Source organism: Drosophila eugracilis, unplaced genomic scaffold (genome assembly GCF_018153835.1).
Source record: "Drosophila eugracilis isolate 14026-0451.02 unplaced genomic scaffold, ASM1815383v1 contig_408, whole genome shotgun sequence".
NCBI lineage: Eukaryota > Metazoa > Arthropoda > Insecta > Diptera > Drosophilidae > Drosophila > Drosophila eugracilis.
Window position 1 is genome coordinate 836,149 of NW_024573270.1, and position 18,376 is coordinate 854,524.

An 18,376-nucleotide genomic window follows, 5' to 3' on the forward strand; every position below is an offset into this window, starting at 1 on the left:
CAGACAGACAGACAGAGTTGAATGTGGCACGAAAGATGCGGATGAGTGGTGCGTGGTACCCGTATCTGTGCAGCACTTGAAATGCTCACCATCTCTACCTGACTGCCAACCAAACAAACCCCAAACCTACGGCCTACGGAGGTCTATAAATTTCAATGTCGCAACACTCAAACCCGTTGCGATGCGTGCCACAGAACGCGGCAGCAGACAACTTTGACTTTGCCCGTCGAGTCAAGGGTGGCGGCTGGAGATCAGGAGTGCACCTCATCCACATTCACCAAGCTGGCCAAGTGACAACCCCCAACCGACCGACCGACCACCCCTTTTGGGCCACATAAATTGTTTGGCCAAATGTAATGAAAATCACGAAAATACAAAAAAAAAATTGAAACAGAGACCCCCAGCAGAAAACAGGCACAAATTGATGCCGGAAACGAAGCGGAAATGCTCTGCTAAGGAAGTAAGTTTAAAGGACAAAAAAAGGTAAGAAAGTTATATAATAATTTACTAGTTAGTTGCTATGACTTATTTACTAATATTTAGTAAGAAAGTTGCTTAAAGAAAATCTTTTTTTTACAAGCCTAAACAGTCAGTAAGACTGCAAACTTCTGAAGATCTTCTAAATCCAATTTTAAGTTGAGAAAAAAACTTGATCTGCAAGGTTTCTATATCTTCCATAACTACTATATCTTTTCCTAGATCTATTCTTTTATTTTCCTAACTAATTTTACCAACTTGTTGTTTAACTTTTAGGTAGAGTATCTATCGAAAGGCTAAAGGACTGAGGAGACAGCGAAGTGAGACCGTAAAATAAATAAATTCATTTGTGGCCGCTGACCAAGGCCGGTTGAGTTTTAAATACTACACATGTTGCCAAAACCTGCCACTCCACCCCTCCCCCAAACTGTACCTCTTCTTCTTCTTCTTCTTCTTCTTCCTCTTTCCAATGCAAAGCGAAGCCAACTTCCTGTTTCCTGTTTCCCAGTCGCAGTCCTGTATTCGAAGCTCCTTTCGGTTGCCACCACAGTTGAGCGAACATTGGAAATTGTTCTGCTCACGGGAGCAGAAGTTGAACGGGTGGCACTTTATCGAGTGGGTGAGTGGGTGAATGGGTGGTTGGGTTGCTGTTGGTGGTTCAACGAGTGGTTGTTGTTGTCCCTGTTTGTAGTTTTGTGAACTTTGCAGAAATGCAGTGACCGGAAAGTTGTAATATCCAATCGCCACTTTATTTGCGAATATTTTCCGAGCCCAACCAAAAAATCTACAACACAAAACCCATTCCTGCCGGTTGTTGGCTGCTGGCCTTTGTTTAAATGGGCATTACGTGGGCATAGACCAATAAGAGGGGGGTGGAAGGGTGGTATATAGGGAGATGACCCCAAATGAATTGCCCATTGCCGAGTGGCCATAATTGAGACCCAATGGCCATTCCCCCCCAACCAGATCGGAAATTACAGTACAGTCGCTCCAGTTAGCAGTCGCAGCCGCCGCCGCCGCTAACCTCAAAATGCAATCAAACTTTGGCAGTTTTGCGGATTGTGGGCTGGCGGCGGACTACTGACTACAGGATTGTGGGTTAGGTCAGCCCCGTTTTGGCCATTATCTAATCTGCTTTTTCTTGTTATTTTTTTTTTATGGTTATTCCATCAATTTGCCCATTGACCACATTTGATTTGTATTCCCTGTGATGGATTTTAATGGTTTCTTTGACCAGTCAAATTGCATAACATGGTTAGTGAGTTCAATAAACCTCAACTAACCTAGTTTATATTAGTTAAAATAAGCAACTAATTTAAAGGTTTTTGCTATGGAAATTATGTTAAATGGATAAGCCTAATGGCTGTATGGCTGTCCATAAAAACTACCCTTAACCTCTCTCTCCGAAAACCCTTAAACTAAACTAACTTAGCCGTCATTAACATACAGATAACCTTAATTTTCCGAAGGCATTTTTGTGAATTTATTTTACAGCTACAGGCTATGCCCGTTGAAAAGAAAAGAGCAGCAATTGCCTGAGTAAACCGCAGGCCAGAAGCCTGAAAAACAAACCAATGAAATTGGATTTCCTAAGGAAAACCTCAAGTTTTTTGTGGCTGCAGGGAAAACCCTTTTTTTTTGGATTGAGAGTGAGAGTGAGAGTGAGCGAGGGGGGTACACTGCCTGGCCTGACTAATCTGGCATTTGATGGGACAGTCACCACACTATGTCACCCACCATTGAGAGACCACAGAGCCGCAGAGCCACCAGCAGCACCAGCACCACTCTACCACTAAAAAACTACCCAAGATGCGGCTATATGGCCATATCCTTTTTCCACTTCCTAGCCAGGCAGCTCCATTGGCATTCCTGAGCATATGGGTCCAATTACGCAGCATTTCCGGCGCTTCCTTGGGGTTTCCCCCTTGGCCCCTTACCCCGTCTATATATACAGCGCATCAGCAAACACTTCACGCCTGACATTTGACAAGACGTTGGTTGGGTTTGCCAACCCACCCCCTCACAGTTTTCCCGCATGACGTCTACAAAATATATAAAAAAAAAAAAAAATAAGCGGAGACTTCTCAGCAGAAGAGAAAAAAAGAAATCCAAATGCGAAAAAATGGCAATAATATTTTTATGGGCATAAATAATACAACAGATAGCCAGAGGGGATGTTCTTTGGTTTAAGGGAATGGGGGGGAGGTTGGAGGAAAACTGTTTTTCACGCCATTTTCCTGGGGAAGATGGCAACTTTTTGGGCTTGGCTAACCGCACGCATTTAATGTCGGCAAAGTCGATTAAGCTTTGTCCCGTCGCCAAAAGGCAGCTGCTGCTAACACTAAGGGGAAAACTCGATGGAAAACTGAATGGAAAACTGAATAGGAAAACAGAAAAACACCAACTACCAAGGACATTTTCCTTCGGCCCCGTCCCTTTTAGGATTACCCCACCGAGCAGTTAATGGCTTGTCTATGACTCAGCCACAGCTGAGGGGCTAAATTCTTCACTGGACCCATACCCACACCCACACACACACCACCACCCACTCTCCTATCATCCGCTTATCCATGTCATTGTTATTAGTCCAGCGCGCTAGTGCAAAACAATTTCCCACTCAAAGAGCAGGAAAATTCCTTTGCCAAAAAAATAGCAAAAATAGCAATGGCAATGAGCTAGATTTATCCGGGAAAAAGAAGACAAAAAGCCTTGGCCAGGCCAAAAAAAAAATTTATGGCAAGCAAATTGAAAAGATTTCCCAGCGAAATTGAAAAGAAATTTATTTAATTTTTGAATGTCTTAAACGTCGTCTTTGAATGCCAAGAAAATGCTTTCAAGGTTGTTTTTCAATTAAATAAAATACATAAATTATTTCCCTAAGCTGATAGACTTAAATGGCAAGTACTTAAAGGTAAAACTTCACTTTCTAATCAACCCACCCACCCATCAAATTCAAATATTATTCCAAAAGATTAAATTTCAATATAACGAGACTTGGAAACTTCAAGTGGATAACTTATAGGTTTCCACGTTCTCTTCCTTTCCTTCCTTTTTTCCCCTATAATTGTTGTTGCTAGGCAAACTTGGAGTTTTCCTCCTCCTTTCCAAATGTCTCTCCAAAAAAATATTCCATTTTGGCTAGGAAATATTCGAGGAATTTCATTTATGAATCTTTACTTGAGGGTTAAGACCATGAAAACGCTGGCCGCGGGGTTAAAACATCAAAAAAAAAAAGGAACGCAGCTCGTCATAATGCTGAGCAAATACGGGGATCTCTGTGTGTGGATAAGCCAGAGGGAAAGCAGCACCCAAACGCCCGCCCCCCCCACAAGATAAACAAATAATTGACGATGATGTGAGGTTGATGCTTTTTCGGCGAGTGGAAAAGTCGCTGACAGGTGGCAGAGCCCACCACCCATCCACCATGAACTCATTTCAAGGGGGATTCTCTACAACCGCCTACACTCACCCCACCCCACCCCCCCCACTTTTCCATCCTTAATCCCTTATCCCACAAGTAAATGTTTTCATTTCACTGTCGAGACTAACGGCAATTTGTCTGCCCTTCTAAGTGCCTGTCTGCGATGTATAGCACTGAGGGAAATAATTGCTAGATTAACAAATTGAATGGAAATTGTGAAAGGTTTGCTTTGATCATACCCAAGGCTTGCCTATCAGTTACCAAAAATGTTTAGAAAATCATAAATCTACATAGAACTTCAAACACTTTCTCTTCTTTTTCTTTCAGTGTGTACCTACGCAAGGAGTGTGTTTGAGGATATCCAGCTCATTAAATACAAATCAGCTTAGGCAGCAGCCGCAAATGGGCCACATTTTTGTACGAACCACTAAAGCAACCGAGAATATGCGCCACTGCAATTAAACAGACACACCACCGCCACCTAAGACTCGCCCCCACCTAAACCTTCTCCATCACCAACCTCCAAGTGAAAGGACAAGTGTAATCCCAAACTCCACACCAGCCAGCCCCCCTCCCCCTAATCAAAAAACCCTCGAGGAAATTTCACTTAAGCCTCAGGTAAGACGTGGAACATGGGGCACGCTTATCATCAGACAGACACTACCATTGGATTGGACAACTCAATTTGCCAGCGCGGCTAAAGTCAATTTAAAAAGCAAATATAAACGACAAAATAACCCCAACCAAAAGTTTTCGGAGGTTTTCTGTGTGCACTTAAGCCAAAGGACATAAACAGCAACAAGAGCAGCCAACAACAACAACAACATCATCATCATCATGGTCGTCAACGTCCAGACACTAATTAGTAATCCTTGACACGAGTTCCTTTTGTCATTAAATATGCTACATGCGCAGCTCTGCGCACTCTGATATGGCTGTTGTTGCTGCTGCTGTTGTTGTTGTAATTATTTGTCCACAGGTATTACAGCTTAGCCATGGAATAACTTAGCTGGGCATCAGGTTATGCCAAAAAGATTGAAACCACAACCTAAACATCATCCTGGCCACCACCACCTAATCCTCAAAAAACCTTGCCCTTCCCTGCCAAGCACACTTTATCCCCTCTTATGACTCTCTATCTATTCCACTTTCCGGCAGACAGCCATGAGTCATAACATCAACAAAAATCTATCTTAACTACGCACCAACAACACACACACACACTCATGCACGTGCGAATTATGAGTAATAATGTAGTTACACTGGAAGAAAAGGTAAAGAAAGCAGTTCTGCAAGTAAAATCGTTAGAAGAGTCTAGTTTCTAGGTTGGTTTTCTAATGACATTACTCCAATTACATTATCAGAACTTTGTTATCAAAAACTAATATTTCCAAATCTTTATCTTCTTCTAGTACTTCTTTTTCCCTGTGTGTACTAAGACTGGTGTAGAAACAAGATCAATAACCGAAAGAGGCTAAAGCCAAAGCTGATACCCTCCAGCTGGGCCAATGGCAAGCAAAAAAAAAATGAAAATGCCATTTCCATAATCTAACAATTTGTAATTCATAGTAAATATGAAAATTTGATGCGAATTTGCTGCGATTTCTTCCAATCTCTATCTCACACTCTCGTCTGGCTACTACATGTGGCCATTTTTCGAAGGGATCGGGCCGGCAAAAGCCAGGGGCATATAAATCAGATTTATTTTTATTATTTGCTTCAAACACGTTGCATACTTTACGGCTGCAGCACAGGCAAGAGCACAGTGGATCTAAAGATAGTTAAATGCTATCTTTATAGGAGTATTTTAAATAGTAGGTCTTAAAAAAAAACAGTTTTCTTTAACATTTCTTGAAACTAAAATGAACTTTAAACAGGATAGGGCACTGCCTTTTCCATTAAACTTGTAACTCAAAGTTTTTAAATTCTAACATAAAGTTAGACTTTCTTTATCAAATTATTGAATATTTCTTTTTGGATTATTTGATTCTGGCCAATCGAATTATCATTGCGCATACCAATGTGCCGGCAAGGCATCTGTCTGATTCGATTCCTGGAGACCATTCCTCCTTCCCTTCCCTCTGAGCCTTCTTCATCTTCTGGCCTTCTACTTCCCCTTGCGTTTTTAGTCCTTATTTCCTTCTACCTCACTTCTATCCTTTTGATTGCCGCCTTTTTGCCTTTGGCTTATTGAAATGCCGTCGATGTCGCTGTTGTCGCCTGTCGGTGCAACGGAAATGTAACCGCAAAAATTCAAAGCGGCAGACGCAATTTGTTGCGCACATGTGACGACGCATTTGTCTGCCTGTATGGGTTAGGGGTATGAGTATTATTTACTAGTATGGGTGTGGGTATATCTGTGTCTGTGCACGGTGTAACGAACGGTACAGATGTAAAAGCACCGGCAACGATGACGCATTATGTCCCATGTGGCAACTCTCTGTGGTACAGTGACTATTCCACTAAGAGAAATTCATTAGGTTAGTTGGTATTTAATTAGTGTTTTTTACTAAAATGTTTTTAAATTAGTTAACAGAACTTAAGCATTGAGTGAAACATTTATAAGTGATTTGAATCCCTAAATTTGTGACCTTTCTTGTTTCTTTCTTGTTGCTAGAAAGTTTCTTTCCGTGCACACCCAACCATTGACCGTCTCTCATCTATCTAGCCACTACCCTGTCACCCTTCACTTTCACCACCCCCAGACCCCACATTTGCCATCCCTCCACTGTTCGTGCATATTTTATGAAACATAACACTGGCCGGTAAAATCGAATGAGAGGCGGAAATGTAGCAAACTAGATTTTTTGACACGTTTACAAGTGTGAACTAAGCAGGAAGAAGGTGTGGGGAGGTTGGGGAGGGGAACCAGGGTGAGAGCAAAGCAAACAGCAGGAGGAGAAGTAGAAGAACGAGAAGAAAGCGAAAAGGTGGAGTCAGAGCAGAGCATGGAAATTAGCATAATTCGCAATTTGAACACGATGGCGCCAGCAGTGGTCACTCACCGAGCATAACCGCAACGCCATCTGTTGGCCAAATGCCTAGGGGGGAGGAGAATCTCGTTATTGAAACGTATTTCGTATCTGCTATTTGGCTGTTCTACGTGACAAATCAACGAAAATTGCCAGAAAGGGGAAGGTCAGAGTTTGACCACAACATGGCTGGCAAAAAAAAAAATATTATAACATACAGCTAAGCGCACTTTACATAACTAATAGCTGTGCATATTGATAGGGTCTATTTTTGTAGACTTATAGATACTTTTACTCAAATGGTATATTAGTTATGGTTTAAATAACAATCTATATATATCATTTAATAAGTTTAGAACGACTTTCAAGCAAATTTCTATACAAATTTCATAGTTTTCCGTCCGATTTCTTTAATAAAAATGCCTATCAATAACCTTAATATTTATCGTTTCCCATCCATTAGCATTAAAACCGTATATATCCCTGGATATTTCTGATTACTAGGTATATATATATACATGTACACAAATACAAGTGTCCGCTATGAACATGGCTAGCACACACACATACACACACATGCACATTGGCCTACGTGCACATGGCATAAATAAGCAATTTGGGCAAACTGTTGCCAGCTTTTAGGCGTTGTCAGGAGCCCCCGGACTCCGGACTCATTACTGTCAATGGCCAACGGAAATGGCGAATGCCAAATGGCCAAAAATGGGAAACGAAAAATTATGAGGGTTTTTGGACCCCCAAAACAGAATGTATGGACAATCTATATTTTTGTATAGACTCCCCCCCCGCCACTCTATCTAAACCAAATCCCAAAAATTTCCGTTCCGCAAGTTGTTTACTACCTCAGCACTTGACACATGGACAAGGACAAGTGGCCAAGTGGAGGAGCTGGGAAAAACAAAACAAGTTTTTAGCAACAACTCACGTCTCACATGGCAATCGTTGCATAAGTTAGTCAAGAACAAAAATATACACACACTCAAACACCCAAATACTCCCACATTTCCCACAAGCAACTTCACCTTATCGAAAACAGGAAAACTTTTTTCATTTTGGCGTGAAAATTTGTAAACATCAGCAAATAAACGAAACTTACATGCCGAGCAACGTTGGCGGGGTTCTTTATTTTTTTTGCTTGCTGTATTTTTTGGCTCCACGAAAAAGGGGTGAATATTTAATAGAGCAAGTGCCCAGGTAAACCTCTACAACTTTTTCGAGTTTTTTTCGTTTTTTTTTGCTTTCATTTACCAAATGACAAATTGCGCTGGCCAGTGGCTAGGAGGGTGAGAGAAAAGTACAAAAGGTGTTTGACTTAACACTTGTTGTTACACGTGTTGTTACCACACCCTCCCACACCAATTGCTGTTTGCTTTAACCCCCCTGATACCTATACATATACATATGTGAAGTAAGTTCTTGAGCAAAGCTACGACCACCTTTCAACGCAATTTCCATGAATTACACTTGGGAGGCATTAGCCAAAAGATTTTTACTTTCGGGGAGTTCAGGGTGCGTAATTGAAATTGAAAAAGTAATGTTCCCAGCGTAGACATAATATATATTATATAAACATATATATTTGCGAGTAATATCATCAACTGTTGAATATGTGATGAGCTCATCTATCTGAACAGTGAGTTATTTACACCCATAAAGGTGTAGCCAACTGATTAATGGGCCTTCTCGGGCGTTGTTCAGGCTGGTTGTTATTTAAGGTTCTTTGCATAGGCCTGAAAGTCCTTTAAAATCCTAAAGCTAGTACCTTAATTTTCAAGCTAATAGTAGAATAAAGTAATATTTAACCATAAAGGTTAAACTTAATGACTAGAACTATATAAATTCTTACTAAACCCTAACACTTTCTCATATTTCAATCAACTTATTGAACAAGCCATTAGAAAATATCATCACTAAGCTATCGATTGGTTATGCAACTACCTAATCTCTGATGAAATAATTGTTTAAGCTATTTAAGCTTTACAGTCATCAGGCTAGAAGCCACTTTGATGATTCATATCGTATTTGTTGTTGGGTAATAAAACAAAGGCGTGCTCCGCTTAGTCAAAAAGTCACTTAAATTAATTAACATAAAGGCATTTAGTGTCGGATATAAGGTAATTTCATTTGGGAAACTAATGAATCATCACATGGCTGGGCATTCTTTGGTTTTTGATCAGTTCAAAAGTTAATTACTCAAAAATAGTTAACCAATATTCCTTGCGAATACAAATTTAAACTATAAATATTATATAGGATTTAAATTTAGTTTTCCTTTTTGCTTGAAAACTTCCACTTTTGATTCCGCTTTTCTTTCTAACAATTGAAGTGCCTAATAAATCGATTGACTTCTGCCTTTTCTCCGGCACCTGTCAGGGGGTTTTTCCTCTTTTCTTTGGAATAGAATGAGAGAGTTTCCCAAACCCAAAAAGCTAACAAAGGATGAGATGAAGCATTTTAAAATTCCGTAAGCGTTTACCGCCCCCCCAGCCCCAATGCCATATTTTTTTTTCTTTGCCTTTCGAATTTTCTTTTGTCATCCGGTTTATTTATATAAACACTCAGCGCGTGGACGTGTGTTTCTGTGTGTGTTTTTGTGTGTGAGTGAGCTTGTCAATTTTCATTTGAGTTTATCGCTGGTTTTGCGACGCAAGTTTTCTGCCACTCTGCCATGCTGTCAGGTGGCAAATGCCACTAATGAACCCAAATGAATGGCAGACACTTACAAAGCAGTTTACAACACTAACATCTGTGTGTGTGTGTGTGTGTGTGTGTGGAGTAGGGAGGTAAAAACCTTAAAAGCAAACAGAAAAAAAAAGTGGGTGGCTAGGTTGCCGGCTGGTAAAAAGGAAAGCCAAAGGCAAAACCAAGAAGGGAACACCTTAAGATTGAGACCCGATAAGCTGGTTACTTAAGACCCATGACAAATGTCAACACAACACGCTCCGCTTGCATTTATCAACACTGGCTGAGTTGAGATTTGCAACAGCTGCAATCGACAAGTGCGGAAAAGCATGGGGGGAAAGCGGTTAGCAAATCCTGAGGGCCTGAGGGGTGGCCATTTCGAAAACTTCGAGAGTTTTGCATTTTCAAGCCCGAGGCGAGGACAGCAGCTAGACTTCCAGGACAACGACAGCCATTAATCATTAGCGCAAAAGTGCGACGCCTGTCTATGGAAAAGGCAGCAAATACACTGGAAAATACATAATAGGACAAGGCTAAGCTTATGTAAAACAGTTTGTATTAAAAGAAGCTTTGACCGAAAGGAAATTTATGTGAGGATTATGCAACTTTAGTTTAGTTTGAGCAATAGTTTTCTGTAGAGTCCAAAACTATTTCGAAAAGTAGACCCCTTCTAACTAATTAATACCAAAATCAATCTATTTTAAGATCCTTTTATCTCTGTGTAGTTAAGGTTATAGATGGAATGATAGAAAGAGACTTGCTAAAAGGAAGTCCTTTGGAATGGGCGGAAAAGCAATGGAGTTCCAAGTCCAAGCTTTCTCTGCTAAGCGGCTTCTGGCTGTTCTGTTGCTTCTTTTGTCAAGTATTTTCATCTCTTAGCCCACCCACCCAATACCGAAACGTAATTTTTCGAACCTCCCCCTCTTTTATATTTTTGACAACAATAGACTAAGGCCTAAAAATGTTTTTTATCTCATGCTGCAGACGTCTGCATGAAAATTGCGGAAAATCACTTCATGAAACACACCGACTTACTCCCCTTACCGCTTTTCTATTTTTCACATAATTTATTATTCATGTCCTTATATGCGAAAAGTTCTCGAGGAACACGTACTTTTCACTGGGATTATATAATTTGACAGTGGCTGGCATAAGTAATGCGACAGCAGTTGCCTTTTTCCCGTTGTTAATGTTGTTGTTGGGGCAATTGTTGAACATTAAATAAGCCTCAAATTGATGGCCAAGCCATTTGTTAATATTATGTCTGACCAGCAAAAGAAAAGGGAAATCAGGAAAATGGGCTTCTTGCTCTTTGATTACATTTTCCCTTTTTTTTATTCTGTTGGGTTGCGAACTCTATTTGCGGGGGATTGACATCAAGCCAATGTTGAAAATGAAAGGAGATCCAAACCCAGCAACGCCTTCGTTACGGAGAAACTTTTCCCCGAAATTTCCAGCTATTTTTGGAAAATTCATTTGCATATTTTGTTTTTTTTCGTTTGCCATTGGAGCTGTTTCATTAAGTTTGACGGGCGACCTCGAGGCTCATTAAAAGGCTTAAAACTTGACACCACCGACACCACCCCCGCTTTTCTCCGACATTTAGCCTCTGGCGAAAAGTGTTCAAATATAAAAAAAAACATTTAAGAGCAATTCGCATGGAAGAGACCAAAGTTCTAGAAATTAAAATACTCGAACTAAATTAAAATGAAATTTAAATACGAAAAGTTTGGAACTTTCGTTGAAAAGTTTCCTTTTTTTATATATATATTAAAGAACTTTTTTAGCTAGGCGTTTTATTAAAAACTTTTAACTTTGCAGTTTAAAAGTAAAATTAATTTTAAGGAAAAGTTCAAAAATTAATATATTTTCTTTAAACTGAAATTACATAAATTCAAGGTGTATTATATCAAACTCCTAGTGATTTATATAGCAGATTTCGCTTATTTAAACTTCTGAATACTTAAAATATTTAAGTTAAGTGTAATAAGTATTTAATTTAAATAATAATCGACAAAATAACCCAAATGCTCCTGCCAAAGCCTCTTCTTACTACGCAACGCAATTTCTAAACCAAAAGCAAAAAAAAAACAACCGTTAAGCTGTCAAAAACGAGAATTTTGAGCACATACCCATAGAAACCATAACGGGACCAAAGGTGTGGCTGAGTCGCAGAAAAAACGCAAATAAAAGCAACAAAAAATAACAAACAGTGGGAAGCGGAGGCAAAATTAATGAACACAATGGGTCAACTATAAATTACAGGCGCTCCAATTTGATGCGGCTAATATGTAAAGACAATTTAATTAAATGCGCAGGCGAGCAAAGTGGAGCAAAAATAACACAAAAAACAACAACAAGGAGCTAGGAAGTAAAAGAGAGAGAGAGAAAGGGAGGGAATATGGAGGGGCCTTCCCCCGAAAACGATGAGTCATGAAGGTCATGACGAAAGCAGCGGCAAAAGTCGCTGCCAAAACGCGCCGCTTTGATTAGGCCCTGCTTTTTTTTTGTAGCTGTTTTTTGTTGTTGTCTTGACAGGTTGACTGCCAGACAGTTTGGCAGCACTCTCTCCCGTTCTCTCACTCTCTCTCTTTAGCTTCTTTACTCTCCGAAAGTACCGCTTGCAGATGAAAAATCAATTTTGCAATGTTACGACGTTGACTTGCGCACATGTTTGTTTGTGTTTGTGTTTTACCATCTTATTATTATTAGTAATTTTTTTGCGCCTTTTAACCGCTAGCTCAAATTACGCTAATCAATTAACGTTAATTGGGCAACTAAATTCCCGGTAACGTAAATTACTTACCTCTAGAGCACAATTTCCTTCTTTTTGAAACTGATATGTGTGTGTGTGTTTGTGTTTTTGACTTTACACTGAGAGTTTCGCTCACTCACAACAACAAAATATTTAGAAAAAATGTGTAACAATTCTATGCAGTTTGTTTAGCTGATATTTGTTAGTCACTTTTCACTTTTAGAGTCTTAATTTTGTCTTTACTACGTATTTAAAACTTGTAAGCCAACTGTTTGGTTCGTTTTAGCTTTGTATATTTTTGGGCCGTCGGCGGCGACGTGACTGCGACGCCCGCGTTCCTTGCGTGCAGTTCTGTACGTTGCAAAGTCTGATGCTGAACTAACATCGCTTACACCGACAGCCGCCAAGTAGCCTCGCCACTCTCTATCACTCTCTCTTCCTTTTTCCCGCTCTAGCACTTGGACTTAACATTTCACTCTTCTTGAAAACAACCCCGATTTGCGACTGAAAGAGAGCCAGAACGAAAGCTGGAGAGATGGCAAAACAAGTGAGAAATCTGTAACCGAGTATTCGAACTGTAAAGTACTTGGCACTCGCTTGCAAAATATTCTTGTTCAAGAAGGAGATAAGAAAGAAGAAAGACAAAACTTGACGGCAGATCGCGGTCTGCTTGCAATTACTGCAGAGAAGTCTCCAGTCAACCTTATCTTATTGGAGAGATGGAGATACATATTTTAGAAGCTTTGTAGGTGAGCATATTTGAGAATATATATGTATAACCATAGTAAAAAGCTTTGTTGAACAGATCCGAATTTGAAAACAATAAAACTGGTCAACTTTGTTTACAAAATCTGGGCAAACACAATATACCCGTGTAAACTACGAGTACCGGGTATAACAACAAGCATACGGATGCGGATACGGCACGTGCGGCGGCAGCCACAACAGAGCGAAAGAATGGGCAGCGGAAGGACGAGGTAGGACGAAAAGGATTCGGGAGAAGGACCGAAAGCACAACAACAGAGATGCGCGTGGTCACCCTGCGTTGCCGGTTTGCTGGAGTCTGCGCAATGGGGCAACGCTGGGGAGGAACAGCAATGATTTACACAGTGCAATGGAAAAGTACTTCAACGGTGATATGAAATTTACTTACCAAACTTTCATTTTGGATAGATTTTATTCTTTACATTTTTCGTTTTCAAATAACAATGATTGTATACTTTATATAAATCGAAATTTTACAGTTTTCTGCCAAGTTATACAACCTTTTTTAAATTAATGTTTTTTTTTCATTTTTAAGCCGGCTGACCACTGACATACCACAGCTACTGTAGTGTGCCCAAAAACAGAGAAAGAGAGCGAAAGCTAAAGCCCTATGAGAGACCGCAGCGAAACGAAGAAATCCGAACGAATCCGAAGGATTGAAAGAGCGACTTGCAGAGGAAACTATTGAGCGCGGCAACTCTGGATGTGGCACTTGTGTAATATTGGCAATTAACTAACTGAAAATGGGGTTGATTCCTGAATGCCAGCTGGGCCAAAGGAAGGGGTGGACGGAGTGGCGGAGTAGCGGGGCAAGGATGCCTTAGATGGATGCTCGAAATCAGTTGAAATCTGATTATGCATCAGCTTTATTGCCTAATGACTTGCATCTAACTTAAAAGCAATTTGTTGTGAAATAATTATTAGAAAACTAATATTTTTGCAAAAATTTAATTAACATTTTTAACGTTTTTCTAATAATCTTTTAGAATTTTTGATCAGTTGGGTTTTTTTTTTAATTATAAAAATTGGTATTAACCCAAATAATGTTAAACTCATTTCATGGCTAAAGTTTTTATAATAACTGCTAATTATAATATATAAATTATAATTATGATGTTAGGAAGATCTTTTAATAACGTAATACAAAGAGATAACTTGATTCGATTCACCAAGGCTGTATAAAGAAGTTATTTTTTCGGAAAATGGTGAAGAATAGGCACCTTTAAAGCCCGGTCTTGTAATTCATCAAGAGCTCTGGCATTTCCCCCCACCACTTTTGACCCCGCTACCAATTAGCAGACGCCTGAAAACGAATTTTCCGCACCAGGTGGATATCTCCGTCCGCAGATCCCTCAACTTTTACCATGTTTTCTTGTTGGTATTTTCCTTTTTTTTGTTCTTCGGACTGACAGATGTACGTTTCAATTATTTGGTGGCTCTCTCACGCGAGATGCTCCAAATTCGCATGCCACAACAACTGGCCGTGGTCCAATAAATCATTTGATTTGTACACTTGCCCGCGGACAGGGGCGGAGTTGGACTGGGTTGCCAGAGGGGGACCTGGAGGCGAAGTCCAGGGGACTTGAACTCGGGGCACGTGGTGTGCGTGCCTTCCGGTGCTAAATCAAGGCGAACGCTTTCGAATTGTCTTACCTTTCGGTGGTACCATTGGACATGGACATGGACCAACCCACCACCATCACCCACGATGATGCGGCCCCTGTTTGTTTCAAAATGGGGAAGCAACTGTAGTTAATATTTATGGCGATTTAATCTTCTCACTTGAGCGCTGCTCAGTTAAGTTTGATAGAGACGAGCCACCCAGGGGGGTCAAATCTCCCCTACTTTCGCCTCTCAGGATGACCCTTTTCTTTTTTTTTTCCTCTTTCTTTTTTTTTTGTTTACTGGTTGTGATCCTTGGACCAGCTTTTCCAGCTCACAGTTTGTTTTGCGTGTCCATTTAATTTCCGCCTGGAATTGCTTAATCAAACACAGCACTGGGGATAAACCATACCCATCCCCCTTGGAAAACCATCTTCCCCTGCCACGCCACTGAACTCTGGACAAATCGCTTGAGTTTCATATGGACAAACGCCAAAGTTGGCTTAATGAGTAGTTTAGCTCATGTTCCCACAGCCATTCATGGACGGGGAAAGTCAACTCTGGTGGGGGGGTTAGCTTGACTATATGAAAAGGTAACAGGGGGTGTTATTTCCTTGTGTGTGTGTGTGTGTGGGTTAAGCAAACAGCAATGTGCATTAGCAACAAATTGTTATTGTTGTTGTCAAGCTAAAGGCGATAAGGAAAAAGTTAAAGTTACTTTTTGGTAACGGGGAAAGGGGGGTTACAAGAATAACAGGAAGGGGAAAAAGAAAGCAAATAGAAGAAGATACTTATGAAAATATTTTCTTGGTATTTAAATCTATGAGAATGTGTGGAATATGACTAGGACATGCCTATAGGAAGATAGCTGGAAATTCAAGATTTTTTCTGCTGCCTACTTCTAGGCTCCATCATAAATAAAATTCCCTGCAAAGTTTCTTTGTTTCTAAAACAAACTCAAACCATATGTCAGCTATAGAAATAGTGGATTATTTCCCCGGAATTTAAATGAGTATCTAAAGTATTTATATCCCCCATTAGTTAACCTTATCTAGCTGATCACATAATCTACCGACTTGCAACTCCGTTTCCATTCAACGTAGCCAGTGAAGTGGCAAATCGATGCGGAATGGAAATCGAGGGCTTGAAGCTCTAATTTAAATTAATGACACACAACAATTGGACACGCCCAGCCTCGCCCCGTATGAGGGCCTTCTCAGCCCTTATTCTTTATTTTCAATTAAACAAATAGCTGAATTTGACATTTTTTTGGTCTCTTGAGCAAAGTACGGGAAAAGTTCAAAGGAAAAATCATAAACGGAAATAACAAGTCGATGGTAAAGAAAAGAAAAGAAAAGAAAAGCAGAGGGAGAAAAAGAACGCGATAAGAGCGATGACAGGCCATTTCCACACCCCCTTTTTCGACGTCACTGAAGTTCGTTCTTATCGCGATAGCATCGAGAATCCTTGCGGGAAACAGGCTCTTGGCCTAGGCAAATGTTTACTTTACTTTTCCATCCGCCTGCCCCCATCCGGATCTATCTTTTTCTTCTCTCTAAGGCGATTACTTGAATTTTCTCGGAAAATGAAAACTGAGAGGAAAAATGAACACATTGCAGTTCCGTTTCGTTCATGATTCAATTAGCCACAGACGAGTGAACTTTAAGGGGGATAAACCAAATCTTCTATAAAGTCAGTTTAACAGCAAGCTGTTTTTCTATAATGTTATTCTTATGATAAGTCTAGCACTTTTATCAGTTTCCTATTGCCCATTTCTAACTACTAAAACCCAAGTACAAGCTACCTACCTACATACATCAATTGCATTTGCAAATTGGTAAATCCCTTTCATCATCATTAACGATAAACCAACTTGGTTTAGAACCCCTGATTAAGTCTCTAGCCTCAGCAGCAGCAGAATCCAACAAGACACTGACCAAGTATTATCCGTTGTCAGTGCAAGAGATGCGAAAAAGCTAGTACTAGCATCGAGTCACCTGTCAGTTGTCAGTGTCAGATGCATTGCAAATTACAAGTTCATTTGCGACTGGCATTACATCCGCTTAAGCGCTTAAGCCAGACCTTCTTACACAAAAAACTTTGCTGGGCTGCATAAATTATGAGCCATCGAGTGGGACAGAGACAGGGCGAACACGGGGCGAACAGAGTTCGAGATGAAGGGCGATGGACTGTGGACAAGGAAGGTACAGTCACCGCTAATGGAACATAATGAGAAGCCATTAGCGAGTGTCGCAGCTAACTGTACATTATGCATTTTCTGAAGCCAGCCAAGCGTACAATGTACATGGGGCTTTAGTGTGGCTGTAGTTTTGTTGATGTTTCTGCTTAACTGGTCACATTAAACATAACATCGAACGCGCCTCAAGCATCATTAAGAATCGCAGCTTCACTTTTCACGCTTTTATTTGATTAGTTCATCATTTATTATTATTAATTAATGAAGTTTCTCAGCGCTCTCTGTTTATTATTAACCATTATTAAATCCAAACGAACAATAACAAATTCGATGCGATTATCACTCATAATTGCGGATATGTTCTGTTCGCTGGGAAATCCTAACAAAAACATAATAAGTCACTCGCAAAACCAGTTTTATACCTATTTCTATTTCGGTTTTTCGGTTTTTCGGGTTCAACTGCAACTCATCATAACTAGACGTTAGACGAATGATGCTGCAAAAGTATTTTTAGAGATTAATCCCAGTTGAATGGTTTTATTGTTTTGGGTGAAAAGTTTGATTTGCGAAAGTAAAACTTGTCTGACTCAGCTTAAAGTTGATTTCTAACCTTGAACTTATCATTTAGGATTCTCCCCCCCCATTGTTTTCTTACCCATTTATGGTGCTTAATAATTTTATAGTTATTTATAAATTTCATTAATACTAACCACTCTTTTTTATTCTAAACATGAATACCTTCTCTTTTACTTCAAGTTCTTCTCTACTTCTTTTAAGTTAACAAAAGCAACGATGAAAACCCAATTAAGTTCCATAGAATTTGGACATGGATTTTGGATTTCATCCAACCCTGAACTCTTGAACCTTCTTGAGATCGACCCCCTGTGTTTTCAACACCTATTACTTGTCATTAGAAATATTCAGCAAAAGCCATTCAAGAATTTCGGCAAACTTAGCTACCGTTTTCGATCGTTAGATCTTCTCCATCATTATGATCATTTTTGGTTCATCAACAATCCACTGATCCCAATCAGCATCATCATAATGATCAACAGCAACTTTGATGCCTCTCAAGTTGTTTTGCCAGAATCGAATCGAAACGAGCGGCGACTTTTGTTGTAATGGCCCTCGAGTGAGGGCATTTTTGGTTAGCCCCAAAAACACTCGAGCCAGCGAATCGCCAACCGGAACTCCGCAAAAGTGTTTTTCTCTTTGCATTTATCGGTTGATCTTTTTTTTTTTCGACCCCCCCCATTTTTTTCATTCTTGGTTTTATGATGATGCTTCTACCTTTAACAGCAAACAGGCGCGTAGATCTGAGATTATTTCCAAAACAATATAGTTACTCAGATCTACTTAAAACCTAAATTTAGAAAAGTGTCAAGCCGAGACTGGGAACATCAACGAGGTTCTTCATTAAGTTGGATGATAAGAAGTTATATAAAAATAGAAAACTATTTTAAGATCTTTTATAGACTAAGTACTTA

General features: G+C 39.9%; 1 protein-coding gene across 4 annotated transcripts in view; it reads right to left on the minus strand.

Annotated features, from left to right (window-relative positions):
• LOC108103854 (chromatin modification-related protein eaf-1) overlaps positions 1 to 18,376 on the minus strand; it is a 55,255-nt gene that overhangs the window by 18,071 nt on the left and 18,808 nt on the right. The window lies entirely within an intron of this gene.